Raw genomic sequence first — 22,898 nt, forward strand, 5'->3', positions numbered from 1 at the left:
CAGAGAAATTTTAGACAGTGGGCCTGGCTCCAGATATGAGATAATCTGTGATCTTTAGAATCAGGCCTCATTTAGAAGAGCTGGAGCTGGAGTTGAGCCCATACTAGCCTGTAGGTAAGAGGGCCTCCCAGAGGCATTTTGTCTAACACAAAGCCCAGAAGATTCCTTCTATCTTGGACTTGCTTTATTGTTGCCCTCATCACACAATATCATAAATATTTCTCCATATTCTCCACTAAATTCTGAGCTCCTTAAGAGGTATGATCATATAATTTTCATGTTTAGATCCCCAATGCCCGTCAATCAGCCAATTCACTAACCAATCAATTCATTTCAGGTGAAAAAGAACACTGTACCACACACCTCTCAATTAGACCAAGCAGTTGAGATACTAATGGGGCTTTAGGGACTCCTCCAGGGTGGATTAAATGTGGCATCTTCCTTTCTCCTACCTCATTCTCTGGGTCATTCACAAATGGACTGGGAATGTTGGTCCCCCTTGTGTCTTAAAACTAAAAGCCTTTGTCTGGTTGTGGGGCGATGGAAGAACACTTGGGACTAATGAAATTTTTCCCACTTACCTGCCAGGTGGCATGAACGTCGTCCAAGACTAGATGCAGGGATTCATCCAAATGCTTGTTGTCATCTATTGCATCATCCTCTTCTAAGGAAAGAAAACAGCTTCCATATCTCTGTGCCCCTGAATGTTCTTGGTCTAATCTGACCAAAGGCAGCTCTTGGCCTTTCAGTGCCAATAGCACTGACCATCCTAGTACCTACAGTGTCACCCTGACCAAGCACTCTGGAGGTGTGCATGACTCATGGAGTCCCACCTCCTGGAAGTTACAGCAGGAGTGTGGATAGTATAGCAGGGCCAGAGTCACAGCAGGAGAGGTGACCAACCTGTCATTTACCAGAGACCAAAGCAAGTTTTTTTCATTCTCAACCCCCCTGAATAATACTCTATTTATGTTTTATTCCTTTTAAATGAATCCAAATTTGCCCCTCATTTCCTTACTTTTAGTATCTCATTCCAGATCTATTTAGATCCAGTGCCCTTCCTGTACCTATTTAAAACCCGCTAGTTTACCATCTGAGTCAGAGGTTCTGGACTCTGACCTCTGGTTCAATATTTGAGACAAGATGAAGAGGTGACTTTAAAAATTTCAAAGGATAAGAACCAAATCAGCACATCCAACCCTTACAACCTGCCGTGTATCACAGAAGTAACTATATGGATGTTAAAAGGGTGAGCAGAAGTACCTTAGGCTCCACATTCCCCTGGTTACACTGAGACATTGTAAGAAGCCATCAGGAAATAGATGAGGGAATTAGAGGGGAAGGAACTATGAGCTCTGCTGGCTGGAAGCCACATGCCTTGTGGGGTAACAGATTCTTTGACCACCTCCAACAACAACTCCCAACCTCTTTGGAATTCTGACATCCCATCACTATCTATTTGATTATCTAGTCTTGATATGACAGCTTCCATCTTGCAGGAAACAAGTTACACAGCGTCGATTCATTACATTTTTTCAAATGAATGTGAATGAACAAGACTTTTATTGCAAGCATTTTACTGCATCCCTTGAAACAACTTGCAACGCCTTGGCTAAACAAACACCATTTTTCAAAAATAAACTCGAGCGGTTGTGTAGCTATTATAGCACTGTAGCCACTAGGGGAGCATTACTGCAAGAGTCCTAGGAGCTAGCAGAGAGCAGTTGTAACCTCAATCAGGAGACAGAACAAGAGAGGGAGAGTTTCCCAGGAGGTCCAGGCACACTTTCTGCAAATGAAGTTCAGGACATTTCCTCAAATCCTTCCAGTAAATCCTCCCTTTACTTGAGCTAGATTCAGTTTTTCAGTCCTTGAAACAAATGATCCTTGACTAGAGCATGCTGAACTGGAACTCAGAAAAAGGATAAATGGAGAAAAATCAGTAAAAAGCTTTGCAGGCCCATCACCTGCCTTCTCTCGTTTGACCATCCGAGCACAATACCCTGTGGGAGTGGAGGGTGAGAGAGAGCTTGCCTCTGTGTCTGGTATCACTCTCCCACCTAACAGAGCCATCTTGCCATCTGAAATGCTTAACTCGGATAAAAGAGGGCATTTTCTTGGCCTCTTTAACTGATATCTTTGGGTAGGGCAGAGGAAAAAGAGACATTGACCAACATGAAGAGGAAAAATAAAACAAAACATGAAAACCTGTGGCAAATAATTCCCACCCAAGCATGCACACTCCTTTACAGAGCACATAAAAGACCCTGGATTTGGAAAAAGACTCCGTTCCCTCAGAGTCATACTTACATTTTCAATAAAAATATCTTTGCTCTACACACCCATCTGGCTGCCTGAGTCTACTATAAAACAAGCTCCAGCTTGGCCTGGTTGTAAGGGGGGAATGTGAAGCTGGGAAAATTATTTCCCCAGCTTCTTTTAGCACCCCCCCCCCCTTTATTGTGGTAATTCCTTGACTTTCACACCCAGGTTCCCATAATTGCTTTATTTCCCTTGTGCTTAAGGCCAGGTCAGCACACAGTGGTTGGTGGCCCAGTCCCTCAAGTCTCCTCTTTCTGCCGAGTCACCGTGAGTCTTACTAATTCATACAGGAAGTAGTAGTGTAGATAAAAGGGTTTGGCTTAGACAGGCTGACAGCCCACAGCTAAGGAGCCCAGTGCCTTCTCTGGGCCTCAATTTCCTAATGTATAAAATAGATATTTCTGCTCTCCTGGGTTGCTGACAGGCTTGCAGAGCTCCAGGCTGGGAGCAGGTACACGCCAGGCTCTACACACTACACTGCGTGGGGCCTGGCCTCTCCCCGAAATGTACTCACCTCCTTAGAGTTTCTGTTAGTGGGTCCAAGAGTGCATGGAATTTAAGAACAAGTTGATAAGGCAACGAGAAGTGGGCAGAGGACAGAGGACGTTTGCTCAGGGGCACTTTTGTGCCTTCACATCCCACTGCAGGGGTAGAATGTGCTTTCGTACACTTACCATGGACTCAGATGAAAACTTCAGAGGAGGTTGAGGAAGCCATCGAGCAGAAAGGCTGAAGGAAGGTGAGCAGTAGAAGTCAGCATAATTCTGCATCAGGATCAAAACTGAAATTCTGCAGATAAAATTTTATTGTGAAAGAAAGATGGGAATTACAATTTAATGAAGTTAGAATTAACTACTATCTTAGCTGATTTTTTATATACTGAGTTGAAAGGAAGTTTATAGCATTCTTCTTATTATTAATAATATTAATATAATGTTATTATTAATTATTATTATTATCATGTTTAGCCAATTCAGAGTCTTTTGGGGGAACCAAAATGTCTCTTAACGACTTAAAGAAATTAAATTACTTATTTAGAGCCTATAATAAATCTCTTTGACTCTTTGTTAACAAAAGCTTTAAATCCATCATTCAGAGATGGATTCCAAGAAATAGCAAACTTATTAAGATTTAATCATACAGACTAAACAGCCAAGTCCAAGTAGTGAATTTGACTGAATTTAGCTGATGATGTGGATGAGAATTTCATTCTCTGAAATATCTTAGAAAATAAATTCTGGGACTTCCCTGGTGGTCCAGTGGTTAAGACTCCACACTCCCAGTGCAGGGGGAATGGGTTGGATCCCTGGTCAGGGAACTAAGATCCCACATGCTGCATGGTGCAGCCTAAATAAGTAAATAATAAATAAATAAATAACACTGTAAAAAATGAAAAAAAGAAAATAAATTCTATGATTGTTAATGTGAGGATAACAATCCTCGTGCACAACTTTATGTTCAATCTTTATCTAGTTGGTTATAGTTTTAAAATTTAACTAGTAGGCTAATTAGTTACTCCCACACCATTTTCTATAAAGAATAATAAGCCTCTAAGAAGGTTTTATAAACTAGAACCTGATAACATAAGTTACCTATAGGTGGAAAACAAACGTAAGTACATGAAATAGAACTAGGAATAAATCCAACAAAAAACTGTCTACCATATGAAGCTATTTAGTTACTTTGGTACCAACTTCTTAACCAGGTGTGGAAAAAAACAGTTTGACTTTTTATAAATATAAAATATTTAACTTTTTACTTTTTCGAGTTTAAACTTTACCTATTTGAAGCACATTCCAAAAAGATTCCTTTGCACTTCAAAATCTTCTAGTGAGTCTTCTTAAAATTAAAGTCATATCTTATTATGATATTTATATTTAATATTATACCAAATTGAATTACTATTTTTCCACCTGCTGGCTTGAAAACAAGGACTGTCATATTACTAGAAAATCCTACAAAAAAGCAAATCTCAGCCTGTGTGATTTCCTGGGAAATGATAGGATTTTTTAGGGACTTATATACATATCCACATCTATAATTTTTTTAAGATAGAAAATTTCTGTAGGAATTGCTTGCAAGTTTCTGTTTACAGGCTTCAAAGACTTCAGATATACCCTACCCCTCCACTTAACACACTATTCTTTTATTTAAAAGACTTTCCCAATAAAGTGTTAGTTTTATCAGGTTTTGGTCCCTACAAAAGCAGTCACCTTGCAAATTTCAGAAACTGATAGCCCTTAAGATTCAGCACTCACAATCTTAGATTTTCTGAGTCCTACTGTAAGTATTCTGTCCCATATCCTGTCCCACTGAATCATCAAAATACCCTAGAAATTCCAGCATTTTGGCAAAAAAAGAAAAAAATACATAAGCATTATAATAAAAACATTCACAATTCAAAAATAACTTCAAGCCACAGATGATGAATAATCACAAGCTAAAGAAATACTTTAATTAGTGGTAGAGCTAGTAAGAAATTTTTAAAAGCTGACATCGTGCTAATTGATAAAATGACTTTTTTTCCTAATCTAAGTAAGATTTCTGGTATATCAGTTAAAAGTAGTAACATCAACAATATTTGCCTTGGTATGTCCAACATAAGACACAACATGTTAATTTCAACAATAATGTTTTGAGTGCTTCTTGGCTTACTCCATACAAGGCAGTATCAAGCACTAAGTACAGTTATAAACAACCCCCAGGGATCTTTCTTTGGCACTCAATTAGGGAAAATTTCTAACATATACAAAAGTAAACAGAATAGTATAAGGAGCCCTCACATACCCATCACCCAGTTTTAATAATTATCAGCTCATTGTCAGTGTTGTACCATATCCCCAACCACAACTCCACCCCATATTATTTGAAATCAAATGCCAGATATCATAACATTTTATCTGTATACATTTATTATTTATTCTTGATTTTAAATACAAGCATAACAGCATTATGCCACCTAAAAAAAAAAAAAAACCAATAATTCCTAAATAGTATCAAATATTCAGTCAGTGTTCAAATTTCCCTGCCTCTTAAGTCTCTTTTAATCTCAAGCTCCTCCTCTGCTATAGTTTGAGTTCCTCCAGAAAGAGACCATAACACAAGGATTCAAGTACACGTAGTTTAAGAAGGTCAGGGGACACCGTGAAGTAGGGAAGAGAAGGCAACCAACAAAGGGTATTAAACATAAACCAACAATGCCATTTAACCATTTACCAGCGCATGATTGAAGCTTAATCCTTTCAGGGAAAAGGTATTAACACACACACACACACACACACACACACACACACACACACGTTAAGCCCCTCGGAATGACCTCCCTGAGAGTTGAAAAAGCAGGGTATTTATTCACCCACTTTATTTAGTCATTGATTAAAGGCTGCTTCTTGGGGCATTGATTTCCTGGCACTCCTGACCTTCCAAAAGTGGGCAGAGCAGGCTTCCATGGGTCAGGGGGAAAAGCTCTTTGGCACAGAGGAGCTAGTAACAACTGGAAGTCGGGTTGAGCACAGTGAAAGGTACAAAAGACAGGGGTGAGCACTGACAGCGTCTGCTACACACTCTTTCCCCTCCTTGCCATTTATATGGTGAAGACACTGGGTTGCTTTGTCCTGGAGAATTTCCCCCATTCTGGATTTTCCTGACTGCCTCCACATGGTGTCTTTCCATCTGTTTGCTGGCCCCTGCATTTCCTGTGTTCTCACTCTCCAGTGGGTAGTTGGTTACAGACTTGATCACTTAACAGATTGGATATAGCAGATATATAATGCCCAGGACTTTTCATTAGCAGATATATAATGCCCAGTTGTCTTTCTTAGATATTTTTGCCAAGTTCATTATTTCATTAGAGCTTGCAAATATTCTAACTCTCATTCCTTTTTCACTTACTAGCAGGAATACTTCTATAATACAGAAATTTCCTCTTGTCAACTATTTGCTTACTCCGTGATACATTTAGTACAAGAAAGGTAGGATAAACACTTGATCTTTTCCTTTTATTTACCAATTCTCAAAGTCCTCTGTAGGTGACCAGGAGTTCTTTATTTTTTATGAACTCATGGATTTAAACATATCTGCTGTGTTTCAATCCATAGCTCAAATGTTTCTTTTCAAAAGAAGTGTATCTGTTAATATGCCTTAATGTCATCTTTAGAGGATTTTTAAAACTTTTTCTTTTTGAGAATTATGTTTTATTTGGTGGACAAAACTGAGGACTTAGCCTGGAACACAGCCTCTCAGCTAGTTCTGGGTGACTGTTCTGCAGGGGTAGGGGGGAGCCAGGCTATATAGGAGTTTTTATAACAAAGACCAGGTAGTGGGACATCAAAACATTACTGTTAATTAAAGAAAGCCAAATATCTCAAGTTAAGGAATTTAGTATCTTTCTTTTTTATTTTTTTGAATTTTATTTTACTATTTTTAATACAGCAGGTTCTTATTAGTTATCCATTTTATACATATTAGTATATATATGTCAATCCCAATCTCCTAACTCATCCCACCACCACCAATCCCCCACCTGCTTTCCCCCCCTTGGTGTTCATACCTTTGTTCTCTACATCTGTGTCTCTATTTCTGCCTTGCAAACCGGTTCATCTGTACCATTTTTCAAGGTTCCATATATATGCATTAATATACGATATTTGTTTTTCTCTTTCTGACTTACTTCACTCTGTATGACAGTCTCTAGATCCACCCACGTCTCTACAAACGACCCAATTTTGTTCCTTTTTATGGCTGAGTAATATTCCATTGTATATATGTACCACCTCTTCTTTATCCATTTGTCTGTTGATGGGCATTTAGGTTGCTTCCATGACCTGGCTATTGTAAATAGTGCTGCAATGAACATTGGGGTGCATGTGTCTTTTTGAATTATGGTTTTCTCTGGGTATATGCCCAGTAGTGGGATTGCTGGGTCATATGGTAATTCTATTTTTAGTTTTTTAAGGAACCTCCATCCTGTTCTCCATCGTGGCTGTATCAATTTACATTCCCACCAACAGTGCAAGAGGGTTCCCTTTTCTCCACACCCTCTCCAGCATTTGTTGTTTGTAGAGTTTTTGATGATGGCCATTCTAACTGGTGTGAGGTGATACCTCATTGAAATTTTGATTTGCATTTCTCTAATAATTAGTGATGTTGAGCAGCTTTTCATGTGCTTCTTGGCCATCTGTATGTCTTCTTTGGAGAAATGTCTATTTAGGTCTTCTGCCCATTTTTGGATTGGGTTGTCTGTTTTTTTAATATTGAGATATTTAAAAATTTAATTAATTTAATCTGATTTAAATATATTTAAAGCAGATCATGCAGTATTATTAAATTATTATTTAATATTTATTAAATATTATTTAATAAATATTAAATAATAATTTAATAATACTGCATGATCTGTTTATATATTTTGGAGATTAATCCTTTGTCCTTTGATTCGTTTGCAAATACTTTCTCCCATTCTGAGGGTTGTCTTTTCGTCTTGTTTATAGTTTCCTTTGCTGTCCAAAAGCTTTTAAGTTTCATTAGGTCCCATTTGTTTATTTTTGTTTTTATTTCCATTACTCTGGGAGGTGGGTCAAAAAAGATCTTGCTGTGATTTATGTCAAAGAGTGTTCTTCCTATGTTTTCTTCTAAGAGTTTTATAGTGTCTGGTCTTACATTTAGGTCTCTAATCCATTTTGAGTTTATTTTTGTGTGTGGTGTTACAGAGTGTTCTAATTTAATTCTTTTACATGTAGCTGTCCAGTTTTCCCGGCACCACTTATTGAAGAGACTGTCTTTTCTCCATTGTATATCCTTGCCTCCTTTGTCATAGATTAGTTGACCATATGTGTGTGGGTTTATCTCTAGGCTTTCTATCCTGTTCCATTGATCTATATTTCTGTTTTTGTGCCAGTACCATATTGTCTTGATTACTGTAGCTTTGTAGCATAGTCTGAAGTCAGGGAGCCTGATTCCTCCAGCTGTTTTTTCCCCTCAAGATTGCTTTGGCTCTTCCGGGTCTTTTTTGTCTCAATACAAAGTTTAAGATTTTTTGTTCTAGCTCTGTAAAAACTGCCATTGGTAATTTGATAGGGATTGCATTGAATCTGTAGATGCTTTGGATAGTATAGTCATTTTCACAATATTGATTCTTCCAATCCAAGAACATGATATATCTCTCCATCTGTTTATGTCATCCTTGATTTCTTTCATCAGTGTCATAGTTTTCTGAGTACAGGTACCTCCTTAGGTAGGTTTATTCCTAGGTATTTTATTCTTTTTGTTGCAATGGTGAATAGGAGTGTTTCCTTAATTTCTCTTTCTGATTTTTCATTGTTAGTGTATAGGAATGCAAGAGATTTCTGTGCATTAATTTTGTATACTGCTACTTAACCAAATTCATTGACTAGCTCTAGTGGTTATCTGGTGGCATCTTTAGTATTTTCTATATGTAGTATCATGTCTTCAGCAAACAGTGACAGTTTTACTTTCTTTTCCAATTTGTATTCCTTTTATTTCTTTTCTTCTCTGATTGCCATGGCTAAGACTTCCAAAACTATGTGGAATAAGAGTGGCAAGAGTGGACATCCTTGTCTTGTTCCTGATCTTAGAAGAAATGCTTTCAGTTTTTCACCATTGAGAATGATGTTTGCTGTAGGTTTGTCGTATATGACCTTTATTATGTTGAGGTAGGTTCCCTCTATGCACACATTCTGGAGAGTTTTTATCATAAATCGGTGTTGAATTTTGTCAAAAGCTTTTTCTGCATCTATTGAGAGGATCATATGGTTTTTATTATTCAATTTGTTAATATGGTGTATCACATTGATTGATTTGTGTATATTGAAGAATCCTTGCATCCCTGGGATAAATCCCACTTGATCATGGTGTATGATCCTTTTAATGTGTTGTTGGATTCTGTTTGTTAGTATTTTGTTGAGAATTTCTGCATCTATATTCATCAGTGATATTGGTCTGTAATTTTCTTTTTTTGTAGTATCTTTGTCTGATTTTGGTATCAGGGTGATGGTGGCCTCGTAGAATGAGTTTGAAAGTGTTCCTTCCTCTGCAATTTTTTAGAAGAGTTTGAGAAGGACGGGTGTTACCTCTTCTCTAAATGTTTGATAGAATTCACCTGTGAAGCCATCTGGTCCTGGACTTTTGTTTGTTGGAAGATTTTTGATCACAGTTTCAATTTCAGTGCTTGTGATTGGTCTGTTCATATTTTCTATTTCTTCCTGGTTCAGTCTTGGAAGGTTGTACTTTTCTAAGAATTTGTCCATTTCTTCCAGGTTGTCCATTTTATTGGCAAATAGTTCCGTGTAATAGTCTCTCATGATCCTTTGTATTTCTGCAGTGTCAGTTGTTACTTCTCCTTTTTCATTTCTAATTCTGATTTGAGTCTTCTCCCTTTTTTTCCTGATGAGTCTGGCTAGTGGTTTATCAATTATGTTTATCTTCTTAAAGAACCAGCTTTCAGCTGTATTGATCTTTGCTATTATTTCCTTCAGTTCTTTTTCATTTATTTCTGATCTAATCTTTATGATTTATTTCCTTCTGCTAACTTTGGGGGATTTTTTTTTATTATTCTTTTAAAACTTTTAAAGAGATTTCTCCAGCAAAATTTCCCAATTTGCAGCTCAGAAAATATTATCATCGTTCCCAAAGACCATAAAGTAAAATTCATCCATCTTGCAAATCAGAAAACTGGGTCTCCAAATCATAGAACTAATTTTTTTTCACTTTTTTGTTTGAAATAATTTCAAATTTATGGAAAAGTTGCAAAAATTGGACAAAAAGCCTATATAATCCAGATTCATCAAATGTTAATATTTTGCCACATTCACTTTCCCAGTCTCTGTCTCCTCATCTCACTCTCTTTTTTCTCTTTCCCCATGTGTCCACACACTTACACACACACACACACACACACACACACACACACATTACCTTTATCAAAATTAGAAATCTGACATTGATACAATACTAATTATCTATCATTCAGCTTGTATTCAGATTCTTCCAATTTTCCTAGTAATGTCCTTTATAGCAATTCAGGAGCCAACACGGATCATGAATTGCATTTAGGTGTCACACCTCTTTGGTCCCTTTAATCTGGACTGGTTCCTTAGCCTTTCTTGATCTTGACACTGACAGTTTTGAAGAGTGCAGAGCACTTGTAGAACAGGAACTAGTGTTCACTCTTCTCAGCCTCTTCTATAGTTGGTGTTGCCTTGGCAGTAAAACTTGGTGTGTGCTATCCTGACCTTCAAGAATCTATTTCTTAAGGGTGAATAAACCTAACAACTCATTTTCATGAATCTATATGTGTAACATCTGAATCCACATACACATATAAAGATTCAAGGCAAACTTACAAAACAGTTGTGGCAGTGGTAGCTAGTACTTATAGCGCTTACCCCATCACGTATACTGTCATTTAATCCTCATAACAACCCTAGGAGATCAACACAATTATCATCACCCCTATTTTATGGCACAGGAAACTGAGGCACAGAGAAGTTAAGTAGCTTGGCCTGAACCACACAGCTAGAATACAGCAAAACCTGAACTTCAACCCCATAAATCTGGCACCAGAGGCTTCTATGGGTTCCGTCTCTCCCAGATAAACCTCATCACCTCTTTCACAAGCATCCAGCCTGGTGAGTGAGTACTTGGACCTGATGGTAGGTTGGCATATGATCTGGGTAACAAAACCCTCAGGAACTATGTCTTGGTCTACTTCATAAGCCCCATACTCTACATCTAAGCCAGGTAGGAAAAGAAGACCAGAGAAGCAATAAGTTAGCAACAGACATAAATTCTCTGCAAGCAAGAAGTGGCAGTGTCTGGACAAATTGTCACAGAGTCATATTAAGTTAAATATTTACTCCCGCTGACAGGAGTAAATATTACATTTTTAATTATTATCCACTTTAACCAACATTTAGCTTGTGTCCACTGTGTATGGGAGACCATACTATGCATTTTGGAAAAAATGCAAATAGAAAAAAGGGTCTAAGGGAGCAATATGCATTCATGAAAAAACAAAAGCCTACAAATATTTATCCAAAAGTATACACATGTTGATAAGTTAGTATTATACAAAAACAACAGTGTTCACACAGACCCTGAGGGAGCCATCAGAGAAGGGAAAGTTTATGGAGATAAATTTCTCCTTGAAGGTGTAGGTTTTAAAATAGGTTTAGAAGACATAGAGAACAAACGTATGGATACAAAGGGGGAAAGGGGGGTGGGGTGAGATGAATTGGGAGATTGGGATTGACACATATACACTACTGATACTATGTATAAAATAGATAACTAATGAGAACCTATTGTGTAGCACAGGGAACTCTACTCAATGCTCTGTGGTGACTGAAATGGGAAAGAAATCCAAAAAAGAGCGGGTATATGTATACGTATAGCTGATTCATTTTGCTCTACAGTAGAAACTAACACAACATTGTAAAGCAACTATACTCCAATAAAAATAATTTAAAAATAAAAATAAAAGTTATCGAGACAGAGTAATTATCAGAGACAGTAAGACTGTTGTATTAAAAGATGAAAAAGCCAGTATCAAAGAGAAATAATTAACTGCTTAATAGGGCAGCTTGGTCCAGGAATCAGACCCCAAGAGGCTACAGAGGGAGGCCTTCTGTTTGGCGGGGCCTCAGGCAACATTAGTCATTTTAGACCAGACCTTTATTTTTCTTTCAATTTTTTTTATTGTGGTAAAACACACATGAAATTTACCATCCTAACCATTTTAAAGTGTACAGCTCAGTGGCATTAAACACATTCATAATGTTGTACAGTCATCACCACCATCCTTCTCGAGAACGTTTTCATCTTGCAAAACTGAAACTCTGTCCCTGTTAAAGCATAACTTGTGTGGCAACCACTATGCTACTTTGTCTCTGAAATTGACTGCGTTAGGTACCACAGGTAAATGGAATCATACAGCATTTGTTTTTGTCTTTCTGTGGCTGACTGATTTCAAGTAGCATGATGTCCTCAAGATTCATCCATGTTGTAGAATGTATCAGAGTTTCTTTCCTTTCTGGGCTGAATAATATTCCATTGTATGGCTAGACCATGGTTTGTTTCATCCATTTATCTGTTGATGGACATCTGGGTTGCTTCCATCTTTTGCCTATTGTGAATAATGTACACAAATATCTGTTCAAGACCTTGCTTTCATATTCAATATCCTGTAATAAACCATAATGGAAAAGAATATAAAAAATGAATATATATATGTATAACTGAATCACTTTGCTTTACAGCAGAAACTAACACAACATTGTAAATCAAGTATACTTCAATTAAAACAATCAATAAGAGAAAAAAATAAAATAGGTTTAGAAAACCAAGGGACTATGTGGAGTTAAGAGTGTCTTGAGTGGGATAAAGATGCAGAGCTGGGAGGAGATCACACACATGTGGACCTACAGAGGGAGGAGAGTGGTGGACTCACTTGGGATGCGGAAGGATGTTAACAGCAATCGTGACCATAAAAATCTCCAGACAGGTCCAAATAATGCACATGGGCTCAGGGTTACAGATGTCAGGATGGGGAGACTGTCTCAAGAGCGGGAAGACTTTGGGTTTGGGAGTTTTGTTTTATTTTGTTTGTTTTTTTTAACAATGTGGAACCGATTAAGTAAGCGTGAAAAAGGGGTATGAAAACAGCTCAGTGGATCAAGGTCAGAAGAAAAACATCAGGGCTTTAGAGAAAGCAATGTGTTCTGATAAGTGGTGGGCAGAGAGGAAAAGAGGGTGGAAATGTAAATTTCTTCACTCCAGACATTTTGTCAAAATGGTTGTGGAAAATGAAATGGCAACTGGACACGGAAGTGAGGTCAAGGGAGGGATTTTTTTTAAGTAAGAAGAGAATATAAACTGGCTACAAATTCCCTGAGATTGTGTCTAACCAGAGCTACAGATATGAAATCAGCTCCCAACGTCTGCTTTCATGACCTCAGTCGTTAGAAAAATGTGCAGAAGAAACAGGAAAACTGAGAAACATAAACCTTTGAGCAGAAAATAGAGGGGGATCATAGAAAAAAAACTTCATACTATTATGCAAAAGGCCACCTGTATATGCTTACAGTGGAAAGGGAGGAACCAGGGGCATGTGATAAGAGAAAAACACCAGAGTCAGTTAAACTTTAACATGCAAAGATTGAAGGCAAACCTAGAAATAGTAGTAATTGTGGCAGGCCTAGTTAACACTTATGTTGCGCTTACTCTGTGTAGGATCATGTGAGTGTAGAAGCAAAGACCCTACAGAAGGATCCAAAACCCAAGTAGAGACACTGATGTTTTTCATCACATCTCAGAGTTTTGATAAACTGTAGAGGATAGATGGATGCATTCATTAATTCAATAAAACATTTACTGTGAACACTAGGGGTACAGAGATGAATTCACTACAACCCCTTCAGTCAAGGAGCTCCCAATCCAATGGAACAGGCAGATAAGGACAGTCCAGTGCAACAGCGGCCACCAAGGACAGAGTGACAAACACAAGTGTTCCACTGAGGCGTGGGGTTCCACTCAGTGGACTCCCAGGAGCCCCTCTTTTATCCTGGGAGGATGCCCATCACTCAGGATGTTCTTTGGTGTTCTTAGTGTTGCCTCCTGCAGGATGACTACTAACCCTGCCCCAAGAAAGATGGTCTCTATTGATCCTTCCAGCCCCATTGTCACCTCACTTCTAACCTTGCGGAGTGGACCTTGATGTTATCACAAAGAGGGACTTCACCTCACCTATATTGGAGCTCTCTTACTGGTGTTCCAAAAGGTTGTCTTGCTCCTAAAGATTATTTTTTTGTAATTTTCTCTCTAACGCAACTTGAAATACCTCTACTGTGTTCAACCTTGATTAAGCTTCTTAACCAGCTTCTAGTGAGGTTAAGAACACACAGATACACACAGACACACACACACAACACACACACACACACTCTCTCTCTCTCTCTCTCCTTTGCTCAGTAATCTAAATCTCTGGGTTTTTTTAAATTTTATTGAAGTATAGTTGATTTACAATGTTGTGTTAATTTCTGCTGTACAGCGAAGTGACTCATTATACATATATATTCTTTTTCATATTCTTTTCCATTATGGTTTATCCCAGGATATTGAATAGAGTTCCCTGTGCTATACAGTAGGACCTTGTTGTTTATCCATCCTATATATACTAGTTTGCATCTGCTAGTCCCAAACTCCCAGTCCTTCCCTTCCCCTCGTCCCCTCCCCCTTGGCAACCACAAGTCTGTTCTCTATGTCTGTGTTTCGATGCCTGAACATCAATCCCAACTCTTACACATCATCCCTGCTTAAGGTTCCCAGGAACATCTAGTCCAGAGGCTTCTAGGTAGCAAGGCCACTCGGTTTCCCCCAGGGGCACAGTCTTGCGGGGAGAAGGGGGTTGTGGGGAGGTGCTTTGCTATTTTATTACGTAAGAGGGAGAAGCACCTGGAAAAGTGAGTTTTAGTGAAAGAAAGTGATCATGTGACAATGCCTCCAGGCTCACTTCAGCAAATGAAAGGAAGTGAAAGTCAAGCTCTCAATCTCCTTTTCACAGAGAATCACCTGATCACAGTGACTCAGCACCATCAGACATTTTTGTCACTGGTGACTGATTGGACCCAAACATTGCTCCAAACGTGTTGCCTTGTCACACCTCACCACTGTTACTAGGAAAACATATTCAATGCAGGAAAACGTATTTGTTACACTAAAAGCAAAGATAGAGATTGCAGGGCAGAAGCAGATAGTGATCAGATCAAAGCTGCCTTTCAAAAGACATTTGTCATTGGTTCACACTCTCCCATTTAAGCTCTTGCTGACTCACTGTAAACTACTCAAAGCTGCACCGAGCTAATGTTCAGAAATTCATTCTATATGGAAGCAAAGTCCAATATCAAATTCGTAAAAGCATGTGACTTGGTCTATTCACACCTGAGCATACACTTAGTCGTGAGTCACTCGCCAACTCAACATGATTGTAGGAAAATGGAATAACCAGCCACTCAAGTGAGGTCAATGAGGGTTATTTTTAATAAGAAATAAGATTACAAATGGCCACAACCTCCCTCTGCATTGATGTTTCTATGCATATATATACATTCTCACATGAAACTCTTTACAAAACTAAAAGCCAAGTGAACGGAAATACCTGTAACTCGAACTAAGACTAGAGTGAACAAGGACTCTACAGATTACAATTTAGTTGTATATTTCCACTTCCTTTCCCATTATTCCAATTATACATTTTTTTTAATGTAGTGAGGTATAATATACATACTGTAAAGTGCACAGATATTAAATGTGGGGTGGATGAATTTTTCCACCTGCGCTTACCTATATAACCACCATCCAATTCAAGATAGAGGACATCTCTGCTCATTGCCCCTTCCCAGTAAATATCTCCCCAGAATGAAACTATTCTGACCTCTATCATCACAATTTATGTTCTTGAAATTTATGTAATTTAAATCTTTAAGATACAAAAAAGAAAAAAGATACATACTTTTAATTTTATTTAATTTTATAAAATGTGATACATTCAAAAGGTACAAAAGTGATGTTTCTCTCCCAGCTCTGACCTCCAGGAACTCAGTTCCTCTACCCAAAGGGACCCAATGATATCAGCTTCCTGAGCATGTCTACAGAAATATTTACTCATATGCATGCAAATGCATGTGTATATACATAGCTTTCCTCCCTTCATACAATTTCTATAGAATACCGTATACACAATGTTCTATACCTTGCATTTTACACACGCACACACACACACAGTATCGAGGATATTGTTCCCTATTCAAGACTTTCCCTATTTTTACTGTGCCAGAGTATTCCATTATTGAATCAGTCCCCTATTGATAAATATTTAGGTTATTTCCCGTTTTTTGTTATGATGAACATACACGGAAGTAAATCTATGAAGTAGATTTACTTACACGGAAGTAAAAGTACAGTTCTGGGTCAAAGGACATATACATTTGCAATTTTTATAGATTTGCAAAATTCATCCCATGACATAGAAGTTGTTCCCATTTAAATTCCAATTTAAACTCCAAGATCCTATTTGCTCACACCTTTGCCAACACAGGGTGCTATTAAACTTTTGGATCTAAGCCAATCTGATAAGGAAAAATGGTTTCTCTAGGTAGATCTAATTCGCATTTCTCTCATTGTGAGGCTGAGTATATTTTCATGTATCTAAGAGCCATTTGTATTTCCTTTTCTGTGCACTCTCTTTTTGTTCATTTTCTTATTTAATTGTTGGTGTATTTCTTTGAAGATGTGTCTTACATATTAGGGAATTCATCCTTTAATTGGGAAATGTCTTGCAAATATTTTTCCCTAGCTTATTATCATTTATTTTTCTTTATGGTAGCATTTGCCATACAGATTTTTTATGTAGTTGAATTTTATTGTATGGCTTCTGACCTTTCCACTCAAAGAATATAAAAGAAGATTTTCCCATGGAATCTCTTGGTGTTTTAATAGTTTGTTTTTTCTTTATGTTTAAATGTCTGATTCATCTGGAATTTATTTGGGTATACGATGTAAGGTATGGATATAACTTTATCTTTTTCCAGATGACCATTCAGGTTTACAAACACCATTTATTAAATAACTGCCTTTTCCCTCTTGATTTGAAGTATTGTTGTTATCATATCCTAAATTCTATGTGTCCTAGAGTTTCTGTCTCCCATCATTGATCTAGAGTTCCTACCTCTCAGCAGTTTTTAGTACCAAACTGTTTTAATTATTACGTTTTAAAATGTTATAACAGCCGATAGGGCTAACCACCTCCACTCTGCCCTCCCCCCTTCATTGTTTTATTTTGTTTTGTCTTTTTCAGAATTATCCTAGTTATTCTTTTTTTTTTAATTTTATTTATTTATTTATTTATTTTTGGCTGTGTTGGGTCTTTGTTGCTGCACGCAGGCTTTCTCTAGTCGTGGAGAGTGGGGGCTACTCTTCATTGTGGTGCGCGGTCTTCTCATTGCAGTGGCTTCTTTTGTTGTGGAGCACGGGCTCTAGGCGTGCAGGTTTCAGTAGTTGTGGCACACGGGCTCAGTAGTTGTGGCTCGCAGGCTCTAGAGTGCAGGCTCAGCAGTTGTGGTGCACCGGCTTAGTTGCTCTGTGGTATGTGGGATCCTCCCAGACCAGGGCTCGAACCCGTGTCCCCTGGATTGGCAGGTGGATTCTTAACCACTGAGCCACCAGGGAAGTCCCTATCCTGGTTATTCTTACTAACTGATTTTTCCACGTAAACTTTGGAATCAGCTTGTCTAGCTCCAAATATCTTGTTGGTACTTTTATTTGGATCTCATTAAATTTGTAGATTAATGTAGTGTTCATGTTACCTATTATTATCTAACAGACTACCACCAAAACTTAGTGGCTTAAAGACTTCTTATTATTTCTTATAGCATATTGATAAACTAAGCCCCTCAGGAAAATTTTCACTTGGGGTGTCTCAGGGGCTTGTAGTCAGATGAAGATGTCTTCCCTCATATGTCTGGTGCCTGAGTTGGGACAGCTAGAACAGCTGGGGGCTGGCCAAGCATCTCTCTTTCTCCAAGAGCCTTTCCACGTGGCCGGGTGGGCTTCCTCACAGCATGGCAGGATCACAGGAGTCGGACTTCCTACATGGCTACTAAGGCTTCTCCCAGCCCAAGAATTCCAAGAGACAGGCAAAAGCTTCCAGGCTTCTCATGACCAGGGTTCAGAAGTCACACAGTGTCACTTCTCCCATGTCCTATATATCAAAATAAGCTACAGGGATCAAAATGGAGAGGACTACACAAAAGTGTGACTAAGGGCTGTTTTTGAAGTCTAGCTTCCATACTTATGGAGAGTGACAACATGAATGGGGTCTGTGGAGAAGAGATTATTTATTTGGCTCATGCTCTCAAATAACTTTTAGGCAAAGAGAATTTTTCATTCATTTAGAAGTGCTAAGAAAGAACTTCTGTGATAGAAAACAGAAAATTAGAGAAAGGAAAGGGTTAACCCTACATATAAATGATACGCTTTAATAACACTTTATGGTTCACACAATGCTTTCCTCCCCAATCTCAGCTGATTTTCATTTCTACACAAGACAGCTTTATTGTTCTGGTTTCCCAGATGATGAAATTGAGGCTCAGATGGATTCTAAGTTGCTCAAGGCCGCACAGTTCCTCTGACTCTAAGGCCCACCTTGCCCGAGGCAGAAAAACTCAAGTGTCCACAGGAGCCAGGATGATAATCAAAATGAGTTAACTGGGACTGCCCTGGCAGTCCAGTGGTTGAGAATCTGCACTGCCACTGCAGGGGGCACGGGTTCCACCCCTGGTCAGGGAACTGAGATCCCGCATATCCCGCAGGCCATGCTGCGTGGCAAAAAAAAAAAAAAGAGTTAACTGGCCCAGCTGTATTCTTTTGAAAGAGACACATTTTGTCTGAAAATTAAGTGCATAAGACATTCTTTATTTCCACTAATCATTATTCTCTCATTTCTTGTTAAACATGCCATTGTCTTCAGCTACCTTTGGTTTCCAAAGGTAGCTGATAGAGACAGAGTTGCAAGAAACAGTTCACTCTCTTCTGAAGCTGACCACGAGAAGAACACATCCACACACACGGTCAATGACAAATGAAGGCTTTGGCAGTTGGAGTCAAAAAGAGAGTAGAAAGACTTCTGCAAACTGGAAAGGGAGCTTTCCAGCAAATCCAGTGAATGGTTGTCATGCAGCACTATGGGCTCAGTGTGCAGGTTTTTGATTTTCAGAGCTGTTAGAAGTCCATATTTCAAGTGAAGTAGTCTGAGTCTGAAACAGTGACAACAAATTCAATTTTTTTTTAAAGACTGAATTGCCCACCAGCCCCTGAGTATGGGATGGAAGCAGCGGCCTGCTCCAGCCCACGAGCGGAAAGAGTCTTACAATTAGAGTTCCTAGCCTGAATTACTGCACAGGTGCTGACCCAAGTTCTCTGAATCTCTCTCTCCACAATATGAAAGCCTCAAACCAAGAGACAAAGGGGAAAATTTACATTGAAACAATGAACACCATGGAAACTGTCTTAGTCTGTTCAGACTGCTAGAACAGAATACCATAGACTGGGTGGCTTAGAAACAACAGAAATTTATTTCTCACAGTTCTGGGAAGTCCAAGATCAAGGCACCAACAGATTCAGTGTCTGGTGAGAACCCACTTCCTGGTTCATAGACAGCTGTCTTCTCACTGTAACCTCACACGATGGGGTCTTTTTTATAAGGGCACTAATTCCATTCATGAGGACTCCACCCTCATGACCTAATCACCTTCCAAAGGCTCCACCTCCAAATACCATCACACTGGGGACTAGGAGTTCAACATTTGAATTTTACGGGGACACAAACATTCAGTCTGTAGCAGAATTACAGCTAAGGCAACAAGAGAACAATCTGTGAAGATTCTTCTACAGCCCTAAGATCAAATAGGACCCAAACAGAGGTCACGATTACCTCTGAAGATAGGCTCATAGGAAATGAACAGACAAGGAGAGAGTCAGCAGCCACTCAGATATGAGGAATCACACTCAGTAAACTTCACACAATAGGACATCTGAAAGGCACCTTAAAATAAATGTTTCAAATGTCAAAGAGATGGTAGCAGGAAGAGAATCTCTAAGACAAGAACAGAACATTTTGAGAAAAGAACCTGCAAATCTGAAAGGGAGTCGAATGTAATGGATTGAATTATAATGTACTGATTTGACCTGAATCGAATACTAAACTGACCAATTATTAACTAAGCTTTGTTGTAAATATTGCCTAAGAAGAGAAAAAAAAATGAAGGGAAACAAATATGAATTTGCCTATCAAAACTTTTTTTAATATTCTAAAGTTATTTAGAAAAATTATTTTTAAAAAATCACTCTAAACTTTTTGTCTCAACTTCTACAGTTATTCATTTGATAGTGATTTATATTAGAAGAGGGGCATCATTTTACCTGAGTAAACACATGCTTAAGATAAGGAATGGCACAAAAGCTACTGATGAGAAAAGCATTGTGTAGTACTTCTTCATAGATTAAAGGAACCTTGAAAACCAACACAAATTAAAGATGTTTCTACTTGGTAAGGTAAGTAATAATGGATATGGACATATTACAGAACTGTAATTATCATGCCTCAAGTGCACATAGAGCCAATTTGATATAAAATAAATAATAATATTATTATTTATAATAATATATGATTTTTATATATTATTAATAATATAATAATTATAATAAATAATTTGATATAAAAATAAATAGGAGGAGAAAAAGATAGCGATATAATGTAGCATTTAGAAATGTGTTTAGCCACAAATAACAGAAACTCAAAAACAGCAGCTTAAATACTAAGTTTGCCGCATGCAACAAGAAGTCTGGGGCAGGTCAAGGCTGCTACGCAGGCTCAACAGGCTTCTTCTGTTTTTTACTTGTCTTCATACTGTTACCCCTTTGTTGCACTATGGCTGCTGTACCTCCAGGTATTACACCTGTATTCTAGACAAGGAGAAGAAGGAAAGGGGAGGTAGGAAGGGGCTGGATCTGTGTCAGGAAAACAAAAGCTTCTGCGGAAACCCTCCGCTTATATCTCATGGAACACTACAGGGTCCCATGGCTCCTGTAACTGCAAGACAGTCTAGTGAAGCAAGTAATTTTAGTTTGGCACACTGGATAAAATTAAGGCTCTTTTAGAAAGAGAGAGGGGATGAGAATTGACATCAGCAGATAGAGGGTCAGGCCTGGCCTCATGATATTATGACTATGTTGATTATTAAACACTGAGAAAGTTATGGACTATTCTAATAAACCTTAGTTTTGATAAACACTATTCACATCAATTTTTGCTAGGTCCTTCCTACTTGCAGGCAAAAGGTGAACTAAAGTACTCCTAAAATTTCCTCTCATTTTGCTATTATAAACAGGTCCGTCTTTCTTTATCCACAATTGCAAAATGTAAAAACAAGACAAACAAATAAAAACTATGAAAACAGAGAAAAAAATGTAGCCAATTTTGTGGCAGAAACTTTATCTGACCTGAGGTGAAGATATTTAGAGCCTTTATTTATATGAATTAGTGTGACTGTTTATTTCATATATTGCAGAAATATTAATGTTTGATTAAGGGGTGCTGCCCCAGACCCTGCTTGGAATATTATGTAATAAACAGTATCATCTAAATTTGAAAAGTTCTGAGTTCCTAACACCTCTATTCAGTGGTTTGAATTGGGGATTGTGGAACCATACTTAGAAAGATGACCTCAATATAAATACACAGCTTGTCAGGGGAATGGCATAAATAACTTTAAATTAAGGCAGGCAGAAATGAAAAAAAAAATCCTGAAATTTTGAGAAACTGGAATAAGGTCAAATTAATATGTTGCTTAAATTTGAATAATTTGAACCATTTATATAGTCACTTAGGATGAAGGCATCAAGAATTACATATTTCTAAACTCTAAATATTATGTACATTTGAATGCTAAACAAGTCCTAGGACTAGTCTCAGGAATATCACTGACAAGTATGACTCAATGTTGATATTTGCCTCCCTACGTGACCACAGTATTCACAAGGGTAAAAGGTAAAGCAACTGCACAAGAAGTCTTTGCTCTTGTTTGTTACTCTAAGATTATCCTCCACCTGAAAATACTTAAGCAGATGCTTCTTAGCAATGCAATACAATTGACATCTAATCATTCCCAATGAATACTTTGTGCTTATCAAACTTCTGCTAAAACACATTTATTGACATGATAAATGACAGCCAAACTAGTCAGTGTATTACCTTGTTCAATATCCATATTATATTGTACAAGCACTATATTATACAAGTATTATATAAATACTATTGTAAGGTAAAAAATACAATGAATTAACCTCGCTTGAGCTCTTTGCAGGGCTGCTGAGGCAGAGCTGAGTACCAGGTAAGTGACCAGGCCAGATGACCACCACAACCATGCTTCTCCAATTTTAATGAGCACACAGATGGGGAGGGGCGGGCAGGGGGGCGGTGTTACAACATGCATTCTGATTTAGTAGGCCTGGGGTTGGGCCCGAGATTCTGCATTTACCCCAGACCTCCAGGTGACACAGATACTGAATGGTGTACCACATTTTCAATAATAAGGCCCTAAAGCTTCTTCCAACCCTGGGTTATCATAATCCTCTAAACAAGGATTCATATACTCTATCTTGAACTGGACTATGGAAACATAGGGTGATAATAATAATAGTTGACTACTGTTAGTTGCTTTGGAGGAAAACATGCATCTCAGAATCTACAAAGTCTTAGGGGAACTCCATGTGATTTAGAAATCAAGCCAGCTTGCCAAGAGAATAATGAAAAACATCATTGAGATGGGGGTGAAAATCTCCAAAGACTAGAAGCCTTTGCTCCGACATGCACCCTGAATATGGCTGTCCCTGTGCCAAGGTCTTACTCAAAGGTAATTAAGCCCAACCTTGAGAAAACATGTGTTCTTACGAGTCTCTTGAACTCCCAGCCTCCAGTGAAGTTAGGCAATTCTGGAGGACCCAGT

At 38.2% G+C, this 22,898-nt stretch overlaps 1 long non-coding RNA gene across 1 annotated transcript in view; it reads right to left on the reverse strand.

Annotated features, from left to right (window-relative positions):
* The window catches only part of LOC103012825 (uncharacterized), a 58,777-nt gene that overhangs the window by 5,132 nt on the left and 30,747 nt on the right, over positions 1-22,898 (reverse strand). Inside the window, exons 2-3 of the long non-coding RNA XR_451414.2 lie at positions 2,997-3,111; positions 582-664 (exon numbers count right to left, since the gene is read on the reverse strand). This is a non-coding gene — a long non-coding RNA (uncharacterized LOC103012825). The remainder of the gene's footprint in view (positions 1-581; positions 665-2,996; positions 3,112-22,898) is intronic.

This window comes from Balaenoptera acutorostrata, chromosome 10 (assembly GCF_949987535.1).
Source record: "Balaenoptera acutorostrata chromosome 10, mBalAcu1.1, whole genome shotgun sequence".
NCBI lineage: Eukaryota > Metazoa > Chordata > Mammalia > Artiodactyla > Balaenopteridae > Balaenoptera > Balaenoptera acutorostrata.